This window comes from Hylobates moloch, unplaced genomic scaffold (assembly GCF_009828535.3).
Source record: "Hylobates moloch isolate HMO894 unplaced genomic scaffold, HMol_V3 SCAFFOLD_14, whole genome shotgun sequence".
NCBI classification, from domain to species: domain Eukaryota; kingdom Metazoa; phylum Chordata; class Mammalia; order Primates; family Hylobatidae; genus Hylobates; species Hylobates moloch.
The window spans coordinates 634,533-650,180 of record NW_026652289.1 but is presented as its reverse complement, the minus strand read 5'-3'; positions in this window follow the sequence as shown (position 1 = coordinate 650,180).

The following is a 15,648-nucleotide window of genomic DNA, read 5'->3' as shown; positions in this document are numbered from 1 at the left end:
CCCACCCCGGGCCCTCCTGCCCGCCCTCCCTCCTGCCTGCGAAGCTCCTTCCCTAGGCACCTCTGTGCTGCGTCCCACCAGCCTGAGCCAGACGCCCTCTCGGGGCCTGTGCCGCACTAGCCTTCCTCTCCTCTGTCCCCATAGCTGGCTTTTCCCACCAATCCTCACCGAACAGTTACTTTACAATTAAAGTCAAAGCAAGCTCTTCTCAGCTTGGGGCAGCCATTGGCCTCTGTCTCGTTTTGGGAAACCAAGGTCAGGAGGCCGTTGTAGACATAAATCTTGGTGACTCGGCCCCGTCTCCTGAGGGTCCTGCTGGTGACCGGCCTGGACCTCGGCCCCACAGCCCTAGAGGCCGCTGCCGACCAGCACTGACCCCGACCTCAAAGAGTACTCGCAGGGGCGCTGGCTGCACTCAAGACCCTCGAGATTAACGGTGCTAACCCCGTCCGCTCCTCCCTCCCGCAGAGACTGGGGCCTGGACTGGACATGAGAGCCCCTTGGTGCCACAGAGGGCTGTGTCTTACTAGGAACAACGCAAACCTCTCCTTCCTCAGAATAGGGATGTGTTCGACGTTTTATCAAAGGCCCCCTTTCTATGTTGACGTTAGTTTTGCTCTTTCTGTGTTTTTTTCTGAACCATATCCATGTTGCGGACTTTTCCAAATAAAGGTTTTCACTCTTCTCCCAGTGGTTATCTTCCCAGTAAAATCCTTCCATGTGCCCCAACGGAGCAGTCACAAGAGGTTGGGGGCGTGTGCGTGCGTGCTCACTCCCAACCCCCATCACCACCAGTCCCAGGCCAGAACCAGGGCTGCCCTTGGCTACAGCTGTCCATCCATGCCCCTTATCTGCGTCTGCGTCGGTGACATGGAGACCACGCTGCACCTGTGGACAGAGAGGAACTGAGGAGGCAACACCCTGGGCTTTGGGGTCGGGAGCAGATCAGGCCTCAGTGGGCTGGGGTTGGCCACATCCACCGAGGTCAACCACAGAGGCCGGCCCCAGGTTCTAGGCTTGGTACTGAAATACCCCTGGGCGCTCGGAAGGGGAGTTGAGATCCTGCAGGGTCCATAGGAAGAAGTCCTGGGAGGCTCCGCCTTTGGGGCAGAGCAAGAAGAGGGCGGAGGGCAGAGGCAGCGAGGGCTCATCCTCAAAAGAAAGAAGTTCGTGGCCCCTGAATCCCAGAATCCGGGGTGCACGGCTGTTCCTGGGGGCCGTTGGGGGACTAAGAGGATCGGCCGAGGGCTGGGCTGGAGGAGGGCAGCAGGGACGGGCAGCGAGAGTGAGGGTGGGGCTTCCTGAAGGCCTTCACCTGCGGGGACCCAGGCGAGCCCCTCAGGTGCCACAGGCAGGGTCACGCCTCGCTCGATGCGTTACACCATGTGGCCACCAGAGCTGCGGGAAAATGCTGGGGACCCTGCATTTCCGTTTCAGGTGGAGAACAAGCGCCCCTCACAGCACTGCAGAGAGACGGGCCCGGGGCGGACGCATGAGGCGGTGGGCGGGGCCGGGGCAGACGCAGTGAGGCGGTGGGGCCGGGGCAGACGCAGTGAGGCGGTGGGAGGGGCCGGGGCAGACGCAGTGAGGCGGTGGGAGGGGCCGGGGCAGACGCAGTGAGGCGGTGGCCCAGCGCCTCCCGGCTGCCCAATGGGATTCCCACTGCAGCTGCGGCCCTGGCGCGACAAGGGCTGGACTCGGCCAGCGGGACGTTCCCTCACGGCGCTGAGGCCCACACTCTGCGTGGAGCCTCCCCGTACCCAGGCTACCCTGCAAGGTCCTCGGAGAGGCTTCCCCCAGCCGCAGCCCCCACACAGCTCCGGCCCAGGTCCGCTCTTCCCCATCCCAGTTGCTTTGCGCTGTATACGGCCAGGCGACCCTGAGCCGGCCCTGAGCCCTCGTCCCGGCTTCCTCCCCTGTAAGCTGGGTGAAGGACTCCATGGCACCCACCTGAGAGGGTTGTGGCGAGGCCCAGGCCCCTCGTGCCCACACGGCCGGTGGCCCATGCCTGGCAGGGGCTGGGAGGAGGCTGGGGCGACCAGAGGGGAGTGGCCTGTCCTGGAGGAGGCCCAGGGACCCTGGTGAGAGGGTCTCTCCCAAGTGCTCTCTACGGGACCCCTTTCCTCTGCGCCCATCCTGCACGGACCTCTCCGGGTCACCCCTGGGCTGCACACTGGGTTCAGGGGGGCCTTGAGGTGGAGCCCCTGTTCCCAGGTCTCGGTGGGGTTTCTCCTGAACCTCAACCCTTCCTCACCTGCGGGCATTCCCATCCCCCAACGCCTGGGTCACCAGGATTCCAGGCAGGAGGGGCTGTGGGGATTACCAAGGCCCGGATTGCCATGCAGAACCCCCAGCCGCCACGCAGACCCCCACGGGGCCCAGGGAAGCTCCTGGCCTCACACTGCACCTCACACTTCCTGTGGGGGCGGACTCCAAGGTCCCAGCCTCTCATCTTGTAGAAACTGAGGCACAGGAGGGACACACACTCCCACGGCCAGTCAGCGTGGCCCCCGCACCTCCCACTGGACTGACACCTGGCCAGGCTCCGGACGCCCCTGGCGCAGCCTCAGCCCCTGGGGCCCCTGCTCCCCGGCCCTCAGGCCCCAGCTCCCATGTGCGTGTCCTGCCTCGGGCCTGGAGGCCCCTCGGCCCCAAATAGACAATTCAACAGCAAAACTACCTTTTTCAGGCTGGCAGGACTCTGGGCAACCCCCTGCAACAGCCCCCTGCCCTATCACAGCCACCCTTGCCTCCCAGGCACAGAGACCCCACCATCAGGTCCCAGCCTTGGTGCATCCCCAAGCACCCTGTGTGTCAGGATGGCGATGCTGGCTGAGCCCCTGCATCCCCACTGGAACCCCTCGGGGGCTCTCTCGCCACCCACATCTCTCCCTCTCCTTCCCACTCCTCCCAGGAGCGGGGGCTCCGACATCCTGGGCTTCAGGCTCTGGAGCAAATCAGGCCTGGATGGGCTGGGGCAGGCCAGATCCAACTAGGTCAACCCAAGAGGACCAGCGCAAGGCTCTGGATTTGGTACTAAAACACCTCAGCCAAGGGGCCTTAGGGCTGCTGTGTCCAGAGTGTCCCCAAAACCCTCTTCCTGAAGGGACGTGAGAAGCCACGAATGTGAGCTTCCCTGTGCATTCAGACATTCTCACACTGCTCTAAAGAACTGCCCGAGACTCGGTGATTTTTTTTTTTTTTTTTTTTTGAGACAGAGTATTGCTCTGTTGCCCAGGCTGGAGTGCAGTGGCACGATCTAGGCTCACTGCAAGCTCTGCCTCCCGGGTTCACGCCATTATCCTGCCTTAGCCTCCCAAGTAGCTGGTTACAGGTGCCTGCCACCACGCCTGGCTAATTTTTTTTGTTTGTTTTTAGTAGAGACGGGTTTCACCATGTTAGCCAGGATGGTCTCAATCTCCTGACCTCGTGATCCACCTGCCTCGGCCTCCCAAAGTCCTGGGATTACAGGTGAGAACCACTGCGCCTGGCCAAGACTGGGTGATTTATAACGAAAACAGATTCCATTGACTCACAGTTCAGCATGGCTGGGGAGTCCTCAGGAAACTTACAATCGTGGCAGAAGGGGAAGCAAACACGTCCTTCTTTACAGGAAGCGTGAAGGAGGGACCTCCAAACACTTACAAAGCCATCAGCTCACATGTGAACTCACTATCACAAGAACAGCACGGGGGAGGCCACCCCCGGGATCCAGCCTCCCTCCCTCAACACATGGGGATTACAATTTGAAATGAGATGTGGGTGGGGACACGGAGCCAAACAGTATCACCTGCTTCAAGAAGGGAAGTGCCTTGATCCCTGAACCATCCTCCAAGCTGGTGGCCGCACTGTGCTTCTCACCTGTGGCCTCCCAGGTCAGGAGGAGAGGCTAGGACCCCCTTTTGTTCTGGGCGTTCCCCACACTGAACAGCTCAACTTTGAAAAAACAGTTAGGAAAGAAACCTTGGCCCATCAGGCCACACTTGTTCCCAGTTTAGAAAAGTGACGTTTCAGATCATCACATGAAGTCTCCAGATAGGAGGGCAAAGCCAGTCACCCTGATGCTCTGAGTGGTCAGAGACCCCAATCCTTCCTGGGCCATCCACAGCATGGCTCCTTGACTCCTAGGTCGGAGCAGGCTCCTGCCCCTTCCTGGCCCCTCCTGTCCTGGTGCAGGAGGAGCTGAGACCCACTGGCCTCAAAAAGGCAAGGGGTTGGCAGGAGGCGCAGAGCCCTGGGATCTCAGGCCTGTCAGGAGGGTCCTCCCCTGCAACCATCCATCCTGATCCAGAACCGTGGGGGCAGTGTCAGGCCTGGGCTCTCTCCTTGGGAGCCTCTGGCTGCAGTTCCCTCCCAGGAAGGGTCCTCAAGGGGGCAGGGACCCAGGAGGTCTGAGGGGGTGTTGGGGCCTAGCAGACTGTGGGGGTCCCAGGTGTCTCCCCAGCCCCCCCTGCCAGCCTCCACCAGCTCCCCTGTGAGGCCAGCCCCACCCGCCCACCTCAAAAGCTATCCTAGATCCAACAGCCTGAGCTGGGGACATACAGGGCCTATTTGCCCACCTTGGGACCCCTATAGCTGAGTGTCATCCTAACCACCATCCATCACCGGGGGCTGGGGGTGGATGGAGGCCTGAGGCCACTTTTGTTTTTCCTCCTGCCACTGCAGCTACCATAGCCCAACGCCGCCCATCGATAAAAAAATGACCTCAACTGTGGCTTTGCTGTGACCCTTTCCTGGACAGCACCAGTGCTGGGGTCCTCACTTTCCTCTTTTGGATTTTGTTTCTCCTTGTTATGTTTCACTTTTAATCTTTTGAGATGTGTTGTCTTCCATGCATGTTTGCAGACAGCAGTGTTCACGTTTCCAAACCCAATCTGATCATCTTTGCTCTTTATGGAAAAGTTAAACACATTCATATTTCAGACAAATGATATTTAGCCTTTTCAATGCATTTTTTATGCTACGATTATGGAAGCATGTGGAGGGGTTGTTCCCGTTCCATCCAAGGTCAGGTGGCCGGTGCAGTTCCCTGACCCCCGCCCGAGGGAGACCTCCGGGTTGGTGAGATGACCGAGCACAGGTGTCCTCCCACCCTCCGCGCTGGCTAGTCCGGCAGCAGCACTTTCTGCAGAGGCAGCTTCTAGACAGCCGCGCTCCCCACACAGGTTGCAGACCATGTCCCTCTCCCTCTCGCAGCTCCAGGGGGGTGATGCCCTGGAGGCTGGGAACCACATCTTGAGTGAGGGTGCGGTGTCGCCTCAGGGACATGAGTTAAACTGTGAGAGACGCCCCCTCACACCCCCAAAAGGCTGAAGCTGAACTGGCAGCACCAGCGCCGGCAGTCTGCAAGGATGTGGGGTGACTGCAGCCCTCTTGCAGGCTGTGGGGTGCAGCTGCTTTAGAATCTCCCCTCCGGTTTCTCAAAGCCAAGTGCGCACTTGCCCACCCCAGCCCAGCTCCTGAGCGTTTGCCGAGATTGGTGAAACACAGAACTCATGCGCAGATCCGGAAAGATGCGCACGGATGTTCACAGCAGCTTCGTTGGTGAGTGGGCTGGGAGCAGTTCCGCCACCACCCAGCGAGCTTGAAACAGGAGCCTGAGCCTCCGGTGAGGGGTCGACGCATTGATTTCAGCTGTGAGACCCCAGCACAGGCCCCAGCTGAGCCGTGACCAGGCGTCTGACCACAGAGCCGGTGAGATGGCATGTTGGTGCAGCTCTGAGGCACTGCGGTGGTGATGCTTCAATACACGGTTGTGTTAGAATGAATACGCCTCATCTTTATCCCCAACCCTGTGAGCTCTTCCCATACTTCTAGTAGACTTTTCCCTCCCTCCCCCAACCCCTTGCTCCTGGAATGGAGCCACCATTCACCCAAGGTGGGTGCCCCTCCTTTCTTCCACGCGGAGTGGGGGCAGCTCCTTCGATGGCTGGTTTGCACGTGGACCATCCCTTCCCATAGGTCTCCTGGGGAAGCGAGGCCTTCCCTCCTCCTGTCGGCCCCGGGACCCACTGGCCCCACACACAGACCCGAGCAGGAGCAGCAGGGGCTGGACCCCAGGAGTCTGGTCCATCCTGGGCTTGGGGGGCCTCCTGCTGATCTTCATTCTCTCCCTTGGAGAGGACAGGGCAGGAGCAAACACCTCCAAGGGAGTGACCTCTTCCCAGAGTGACCTCTCCAAGGGAGTGTGTGTGCATGTGTGCACGTGTGCATATGTGTGTGTACATGTGTATGTGTGTGTACACGTGTACGTGTGTGCGTGTGTACATGTGTGCATGTGTATGTGTGTGCGTGTGTGTACATGTGTACGTGTGTGCATGTGTGCACGTATGTGTGCGTGTGTACATGTGTACGTGTGTGTATGTGCGTGTGTATATGTGTACGTGTGTGCATGTGTATGTGTGTGCATGTGTGTACGTGTGTGTGCATGTGTGTGTACATGTGTATGTGTGTATGTGTGTGTGTACATGTGTACGTGTGTGTGCATGTGAGGATGTCTGCCTCCAACAGTGCAGGTAACAATAGTGTGCAGCCTGTTCTTGTTCCTGACTTTGGCAGAAATGCCAAAAGTGTGTCCCACTAAGACACTGTTTTTCTATTTGTCCATAAAAATGAGGAACTAAATCTTGTTTTTCATAGATGGAGATGATTATATAATTAGCACCTTTGAAATCACGGCAGCCTGGTGATTTGGGGTCAGGGGTTGGAGGGAGCAGTTCTGATTTTTCTATGTGAATGTGTCTGCTTAGATTTTCTATATGTACTTAGTTAATTTCAGTCAGTCGTATAAAACTGTCTTTTCATTCAGGTTTTTCAGTGTTTGGGTCCAATGTTACAGAAATCTTCTGAGATTTTTTTTCCCTTCTTATAGGAAATCACCTGGTGATTAGGCAACCAAGAACATCGTTCTGACAATCATGGAAATTTTAATATGTCTGTGAATTGGATGATGGCATTGTATCAGTGGTATCAATGTTAAATTCCTGATTTTGATCACTGTATGTGGTTATGTAAGAGAATGTTCTTGTTTTTAGGAAACACATACTGAAGTATTTAGGGATAAAATAATACTGACTCTACTCAACGATGGGATTGGCTTTTGTTTCGTAGTTTCAATAAGCAACTTTGCAAATGTGCAATGGCCACAATGTTTTTAACAAAGGTTCCATTTGGAATAAATTTACTAATATCACTTAAGAAAATGGGGTGTGTAAAGCAAAAATTCTAACACATAACTAACATATTTTGGTGTGTATTTTTACAGCAGTTCCATGTCTATTGTTTTCTGAATATCCAGAGTGACCCAGAATGTTCTAAAATGTAGGAGGAAAACACAGGACCTCACACAAGCTGCAGACTAAGTTTCTCTTGGGGAAAAAAAAGTGACAAATGTTACTAAATTACTGACACCGCCCCAACAAAGTTTGAAAAAATCGAGTTTTACTGATGGTGCATGGCCATGTTTATTTCTTCACACACCCATAGCTATGAACATTGTACACAGTCCTTGTGTGGACACATACTTTATTTCTTTGGGTAAATACCTAACAGTGGAATGGCTGTGTTATATGGTAGTTACTATTAACTTTTTAAGAAATAGCCAAATTGTCTCCAAAGTGATTCTACCATTTAACATCCTCATCAGCAGTGTATGAGCATTCCAGTTGCTTCACACCCTCAGCAACACTTGGCCTGATCAGTCTTTTAAATTTCAGCCACTGATAGATGTGTAGTGGTGTCTCACTGTGGTTTAATTTGTATCTCCCTCATTACTAATGCTGTTGAGAATTTGTCATGTGCTTATTTGCCATCTGTATTTTTTTTTTTGTTGTGTCTCTTTAAATCACTTACCCATTTAAAAAAATTGTTAGTTTTCTTACTATTGGGTTTTGAGAGTTTTTAATTATGTTCTAGAAAAGTGACTTTAGTCAGATGCATGATTTCAATAGTTTTTTTGCCAACCTTGTTTTCATTCCCATAACAATGTATTTCAAAGAACAGAAGTTTTTAATTTTGATGAAGTCCATCTCATCTTTTTGTTTAATGAACCGTGCTTTTCATATGTGTAAGAACTCTTTGCCAAGCCCAATATTTTCCTCTGTAAGTTTCATAGTTTTAGGTTTTAAATGCTCTGTTTTGAATTAATAATTGCATATGGTACAAGATATGGATCCAAGTTCATCTTTTTTCAAGTGGATGTCCAATTGTTCCAGCACCGTTTGTTGAAAAAACTATCATTTCTTTGCTGATTTTTATTAGCTCCCTGGTTAAAAACATTAGTTGTGAATATACATTAGGATTTATTTCTGAACTCTATGCTGCTCCATTGATCTATTTGTCTATCTTATGCCAATATTACACTGTCCTGATTACTGTGGCTTTACAAGTCTTGAAATTACAGTGTTAATTTTCCAATGCTGTTGTCCTTTTTCAAAGTTGTTTTGGCTATTCTAGGTCATTTGAATTCCCATATTAATTTAAAATCAGCTTGTCAATTTTTATAAAATAGCCTGTTGGAATTTTGATTGAATCAGCAGACCAATTTGGGGATAACTGACCACTTAACAATAACGATGGACACAGTTGACTTAGTTCATTCTGTGTTGTTATAAAGGGATATCTGAGGCTGGGTAATTTACAAAAGAAAGAAGTTTATTTAGGTCATGGTTCTGCAGGCTGTATAAGGAGTATAGAGATGGAATCTGCTCAGCTTCTTTTGTACTGCTTTAAAACACAGTGGAGAAGGTCAGAAAGGAAGCGAGCACATGCAAAGGGGAACCAACCCTGACGTGCATCCTGACTTTGTAGCCACCTGCTCTCTCAGGAACTGGTGCATTCATCCAGAACCAATCCAGTCACCATACAGACAAACGTCCAGACCATAGCAACAGTATAATTCTCCATTTATTTGGATCTTATTTATCTCAGCAATGTTTTATAAGTTTCAGTGTACAGGTTTTGCTCATATTTGTATAGATTTATGCCCTAAGCATATCATATTTTATGCCAATATTGTAAATGGTAATTTTAAATTTCAATTTATAAGTATTTGTTAATAACAGATAGAAATACAATTGATTTTTGGATATTGAGCTTGTGTCCTGCAACACTGCTAAACTTATTATTTGTAGCAGCTTTGAAAAGATTCCACTGGGCTTTCTATGTAGATGATCATATTGTCTATAAATAAAGACAGTTTTACTTCTGTTAGTCCAATTTAGATGACTCATTTCTTTTTCCACTTTGTTGCACTGGCTAGAACCCCTATTCCAATATTAAAAAGAAGCAATGAAAGTAGCCATCCCTGTCCTGATCTTAGAGTTTCCTGCTAAGCAAAATGTTAGCTATAGGTTTTTCAGAGATGCACTTTAACAAGTTGAGGTACTTCCCTTCTATTTTGTGTTTGTTCAGAGTTAGGGTTTTTTTTTATTTTAATAAAGAACAGATACTGGATTTCATCAAATGCTTTTTCTGCATCTTTTGAAATAGTTACAATTTTTCTCTTTTCTAGTTTGTTAATATGGTGAATTACAGTAGTTGATTTTCAAAACCTAAACCATCTTGTAATGTTCAATTTACCAATTTTTTTTTTTTTTGAGACGGAGTCTCGCTCTGTCGCCCAGGCTGGAGTGCAGTGGCGCAGTCTCGGCTCACTGCAAGCTCCGCCTCCCGGGTTCACGCCATTCTCCTGCCTCAGCCTCTCCGAGTAGCTGGGACTACAGGCGCCCGCCACCACGCCCGGCTAAGTTTTTGTATTTTTAGTAGAGACGGGGTTTCACCGTGGTCTCGATCTCCTGACCTCGTGATCCACCCACCTTGGCCTCCCAAAGTGCTGGGATTACAAGCGTGAGCCACCGCGCTCGGCCTTACCAATTTTTTAATGTTTTGTTTTGAGATAATTGTAGATTTCCATGCAGTTGTAAGAAACAATACAGAAAGATTCTGTATACCCTTTACCCAGTTTCCCCCAATGGTAGCATCTTGCAAAACTATAGTACAATGGCACAAACAGGATATTGACAGCGACAGGACCATGATAAAGAACAATTCCATCACCATGAGGATCCTCTGTGTGGCCCTTTTGTAGCCATACCCACTTTTCTCCCATCTCAATCCCCTCCACTACTGGCAACCACTAATCTATATTCCATCTCTATAATTTCATCATTTCAAAACTGTTATATGAATGGAATCATACTATCTGATCTTTTGGGATGGATTTTTTCACTCAGCATAACTCTGACAATTTATCCATGTTATTTCAAATATCGATAGTTCATAATTCTCTGAAAATTTATCCAGGTTATTTCAAGTATTAATAGTTCATTTCTTTTTATTGCTGAGTAGTCTTTCATGGTATGAATGTACCACAATTAGTTTAACTATTCATCTGCTGAAGGACATCTAGGTTGTTTCCAGTTTTTACCTATTATGGATAAAGCCACTATAAGCATTTTTGTATAGGTTTTTGTGTGAACATAAATCTTCATTTCTTTGGGATAAAATCCCAGGAGTACAAATGTTGGGTCATATGGTAGTTGTAGGGTTAGTTTTTTAAAAAACTTCCAAATTATTTTCTACAGTGGCTGTATCATTCCTTCTAGCATTATGTTGATCCAATTTCTCCACATTCTTGTCAGAATTTGGCATTGATTATCGCCCTTATTTTAACCATTCTGATAGATGAGTAATGATATCTCATGGTTTCAATTTGCATTTCTCTGATGGATAATAATATTGACACGTTCTCATGTGACTATTTGCAATTGATACATCTTCTGTAGTGAAATATTTCTTCATGTATTTTGCCCAGTTCCTAATTGAATTGATTCTTTCTGTTGAGTTTTGAGAGTTCTTTATATATTCTAATACTAGTCCTTTGTCAGATAAGTGATTTGCAAATATTTTCTATAATTCTGTAGTCTTTTTATCCTAATAGACTCACTGAGCAAAACTTTTCAATTTTGATAAAGTATAATGTACAATTTTTTTCCTTTTATGTATTGCATTTTGGTGTCAAGTCTAAGAATACTTTGTCTAGCACTAGATCCTGAAAATTTTCTATGTTTCCAAAAGTTTTATACTTTCATATTTTTCATTTGGTTCCACAACCCATTTTGAATTAATTTTTATATAAGTTGTGGCTTAGGTCAAGTTTCATATTTTTGCTTATGGACATCCAATTACTCCAGTACCATCTGTTGAAAAGGAGTTTTCCTCCATTGAATTGTTTTTGCACCTTTGTGCAAAATTGAGTACTTTTTCAGCTCTGCCCTCTCTTGCTTCTTTCCTTCTGGGACCCTGGTGGCATGCATGTCAGATCTTCAGTCAGTCCCACAGGTCCTAAGGCTCTATTCTTCTCTTGTTGTTCAGATTCGATAATTTATATTGTTTTATCTTCCAGTTCACTATTCTTTGTTTCCTTCATTCTTCTCCTTTTTTAATTTTTTTTTATTTTGAGACAGAGTCTCGCTCTTTCATCCAGGTTGGAGTGCAGTGGCACGATCTCGGCTCACTGCAACCTCCACCTCCCGGGTTCAAGTGATTCTCCTGCCTCAGCCTCTCAAGTAGCTGCTTCATTCTTCTCTTGAACCATCTACTGAGCTTTTATTTTGGTTACTACAGTTTTCAATTATAAAATTTCCATTTGATTCTTCTTCACATCTTCTATTTATTTGATAAGACTTTCTATTCCATTGCTTTGTTGAGGCTATTTTTTTTTCATTTGTTTCAAGAATGTTTGTAATTGCTTGTTGAGGCAGTCTTATCACTATTTTAAACACTTTGTTAGATAATTTTAGTATCCGTCATCTCAGCACCGGCATTTTTGGCTGTCTTTTTCATTCAGTTTGAAATCTTCCTGGTTCTTGGTATGGTTAGTAATTTTTTATTGAAACCTGGACATTTTTATACTATGTTATGAGACTCTGGATCTCATTTAAAAACTTGTTTTAGCTGGCTTTCTTTGACACTGATCTAGCAAAGGGAGGGAGGGAGGCACTACCTTGTTACTGCCAGGTGGAAGCAGAAATCCAGGCTCCCACTAAGGCCTGTATTGATACCCAAGAGGAAGGGGGTACCTTGTCACTTCTGGATGGTGGCAGGATTTCTGGCTCACCATGTGGTCTCCACTGATTCCACTCTAGGGGAAGCCTCATTACTGCTGAGTCATGGTGGAGGTCTTAACTCCTCACTAAGCCTCCCCCACATCACCCCACTGGGGAGCTAAAGGCTTACTTTATTACTGCTGGGGAGGAGGGGAGGTTTGTTTGTGGTTTCCATTGAACTGTGAAGTGTAGGGTGTCATGCCTTATGATCAACTGGTGGGGATAGAAATACTGGCTCTCTACGTGGCATGTGACATCATTCTCATGCTCTACTTGGCATGTGACATCATTCTCATGCTCTACGTGGCATGTGACATCATTCTCATGCTCTACGTGGCATGTGACATCATTCTCATGAGCATAAAAATTTAGACTCCCCAACTTGGGCTTTGCTTGCATAGGTGAGAGTGAGGCCACAAAGTTTCTGTCTTCCTAGGTTGCTCCCATCCTGGTCTTCTGGCTAGAAACAGTAAAGTCTTGTTAGGGATGTTTTTGTGTGCCCTTTGGTGTTTCTAGGTTTCCAGCTTCTTCAGCTCCATATCTGGGATACACAAGGGAAAAGGAAAACCCAGGGAGTTCAACACTGTATCATTCTTCAAATCCCCATGTTCCTAGCGGATCTACCTTCTTCACTCCACCTTTCAGAATATTCTTCTATTGGTTTTACATATAATTTTCAGGGTCTTTTTGTTGTACTTAGCAGGAGGAATAGGGAAAAGTATATCTACGCCAGGTCCCAGAGAGGAGGTCTGTTCCATGTGGTTTGATTGCTATGTTATTTGGTGCATTAAGATTTCATGGTTGGCTGAGCAAGGTGGCTCAGGACTGTAATCCCAACACTTTGGGAGGCTGCTTGAACCCAGGAGCTCAAGACCAGCCTGGACAACATGGTGAAACCATCTGTCCTAGAAATACAAAAAATTAGCCGAGCATGGTGGTGCACACTTGTAGGAACAGCTACTCCGGAGGCTGAGGTGGGAGAATCACATGATCCTGGGAAGTGGAGGTTGTAGTGAGCCATGATTGCACCACTACACTCCACCCTGGGTGATGGGAGTGAGACCTTGTCTCAGAAAAAAAAAAAAAAAATCATGATCAGTATACAGTGCTGTTTTAACTCACTTCATAATTTATGTCTTGAATTTAATCTGCCTTTGTTTCTCCAGGTTTTAATGTGCCCTTTCCGAATCACTTTGTTGCGGATGAATTTCTTATTTACTTGGACTTTACTACATCTTTCAATAGGTAAGTATATTGAATTTGCATTTGACACATTTTGTTTTAATGCCAGCATTTTACATTTTCTATTTATAATGTTTTCTTTATTTTCTAACTCTCACTGTATGAACTTCTTTCAGAAGTGGGATGTTTTCCTTATGGTAATCTGAAAGGGTTACACTGTTCAATTATTCCACTTTTTTCTTTCATATATTATACCCTATATTAGTCTCCCTGGGCTACCATAACAAAGTACCACAGACTGGGTGGCTCAAACAACAGAAATTTACTTTCTCTCACAGTTCTGGAGGCTGGAAGTACATCGAGGTGCCAGCATAGGTATTTCTGGTATAGGGGAGGATCTCTTCCCAGCTTGAAAACATTTGCTCTCTTGCCAGGTTCACACATGGAAGGAGATTGTGAGGGTAGAGAAAAATATTTGGTGTCTCTAAGGACACTGCTCCTATCAGATCAGTGCCTGACCCTTATGACCTCATTTAACCTCAATTATTTCCTGTTTTAAATACGGCCACACTGGAAGTTAGGGCTTCAACATACAAATTTGAGAGAGGAGGAGGCACACGCATTCAGTCCATAAAACACCCCAACACTCTTTTTGTAGATTTAGCACATTTAGACAATGTCTATTGAACATATACGTTAAAAGATAAGAAAAGCAGCAGACCTTCTCTTACCTACTTTTCTCACCTCTCCTCCTCTTACCTACTTTCTGGTCTTTCCTGATTATAATTTTTTTTTTTTTTTGAGACAGAGTCCTGCTCTGTTGCCCAGGCTAGAGTGCAGTGGCACGATCCTGGCTCACTGCAACCTCTGCCTCCGTGTTAAGCAGTTCCCCTCCCCCAGCCTCCCAAGTGGCTTGGACTGCGGGTGCACGCTGCCACTCTGGGCTAATTTTTTGTATTTTAGTAGAGATGGGGTTTCATCATGTTGCCCAGGCTGGTCTTGAACTCCTGAGCTGAGACAATCTGCCGACCTCAGCTTCCCAAAGTGCTGGGATTACAGGCCTAAGCCACCGTGCCCAGCCAATTCATTCTCATTTTTATTTTAGTTCTTCATATGGCTCCCTTTAGAACTGTTACTTCTTGATGTTTTTCCAACTTAGAAACTATCTGTGCCTTCCCTCTGTGAAAGACCAGTATTCAAATACACTTACACTCCTTTCCCCAAACCTCCTGATTTGTCAACTTCACCTCATAAAGATTTATGTCATTTTCTTCCGAGACTGTCTAAAAGTTGTTGAGACTTGGCTTTCCAAGCTGGCAACCCCAGCCCTAATTCATAAGGAATCACCATGGGTCTTGTGGGGGCAGGAGGAAGTAAGGTGAGAAAGGCCACAATTCCTCTGAAATTCCCACCTCCTTCAGCCCTCTCCTTTTAGAGGAATCAGTGGGGGGTGGAGAGGGGGGCATTCCCTTGGGCTCTGGCTTCTGTCCTCTCCCACTGCAGCTTCCAGGCAGAGTGGAGACAGGTGCTGCTTTGATGCAAGGAGCTGATTTCCCTTCCTCCATTTTCAACAGTAAAGGCTGTTGCTGTTTGTCTTTTCTTGCTCAAACCCTTGTGGTTCATATCCTTGGGTGTGAGGGTAGTGAGACAGAGGGCTTCACCCAGCTCCCTAAACCAGAAATCACTGACAGTTCTTCAAAAGTACAGAGTAGGTGCTACGATCCCTAAATTACTGAACAGAAAACTGGGACCAGGGGAGGTGACTTACCTTCTCCAGGCCCTCAGGCAGTGGATGGTGGGCTATAGCATGGAGCCTTCTCCCTCTTTGTCCTGTACTTTTCCTTCTCCAGTTGGATAGAAACAGAAACATTTTCTGACCACAAAATTAAGAGGGCTTCATTCACCAGAGGTGTCTCGGTGGAACGAGCTCTCATTTTCTTTGTAAAAACTCGACAAGTGCTGAGATGAAGGGCAAAAGTTTTGGCACCCATTCTTCTCGTTATGGCTACTTCAGAAAAGGGAGTTGGCCTAGGTGTACCTACAATAAACTGAAGAGTTTACAGTCACTAGGGGAAATGTGGGAGGGAAGAGAAAATGCCGAGGCCGTGGAGGGTTAAGTCTGGGGGAGAGCAAAGTGGACTTCAGAAGTCCAGGTACATCTTAGTGTTTCACAATATGAATACCCTCCGCCAGCACCCCATGTAGCAGAAAGCTTTTGAGGAGTGCCACAGTGTAGAGTTCTGCACCCAGGTGAATACAGGGCAGGACTGCCTACAGCATACAGACCCTGGTCCTAAGACATGAAATCAGGAGAGGGAGAGTCTTCATGAACTAGAAGAACCCCCACCCCCACCCCAGG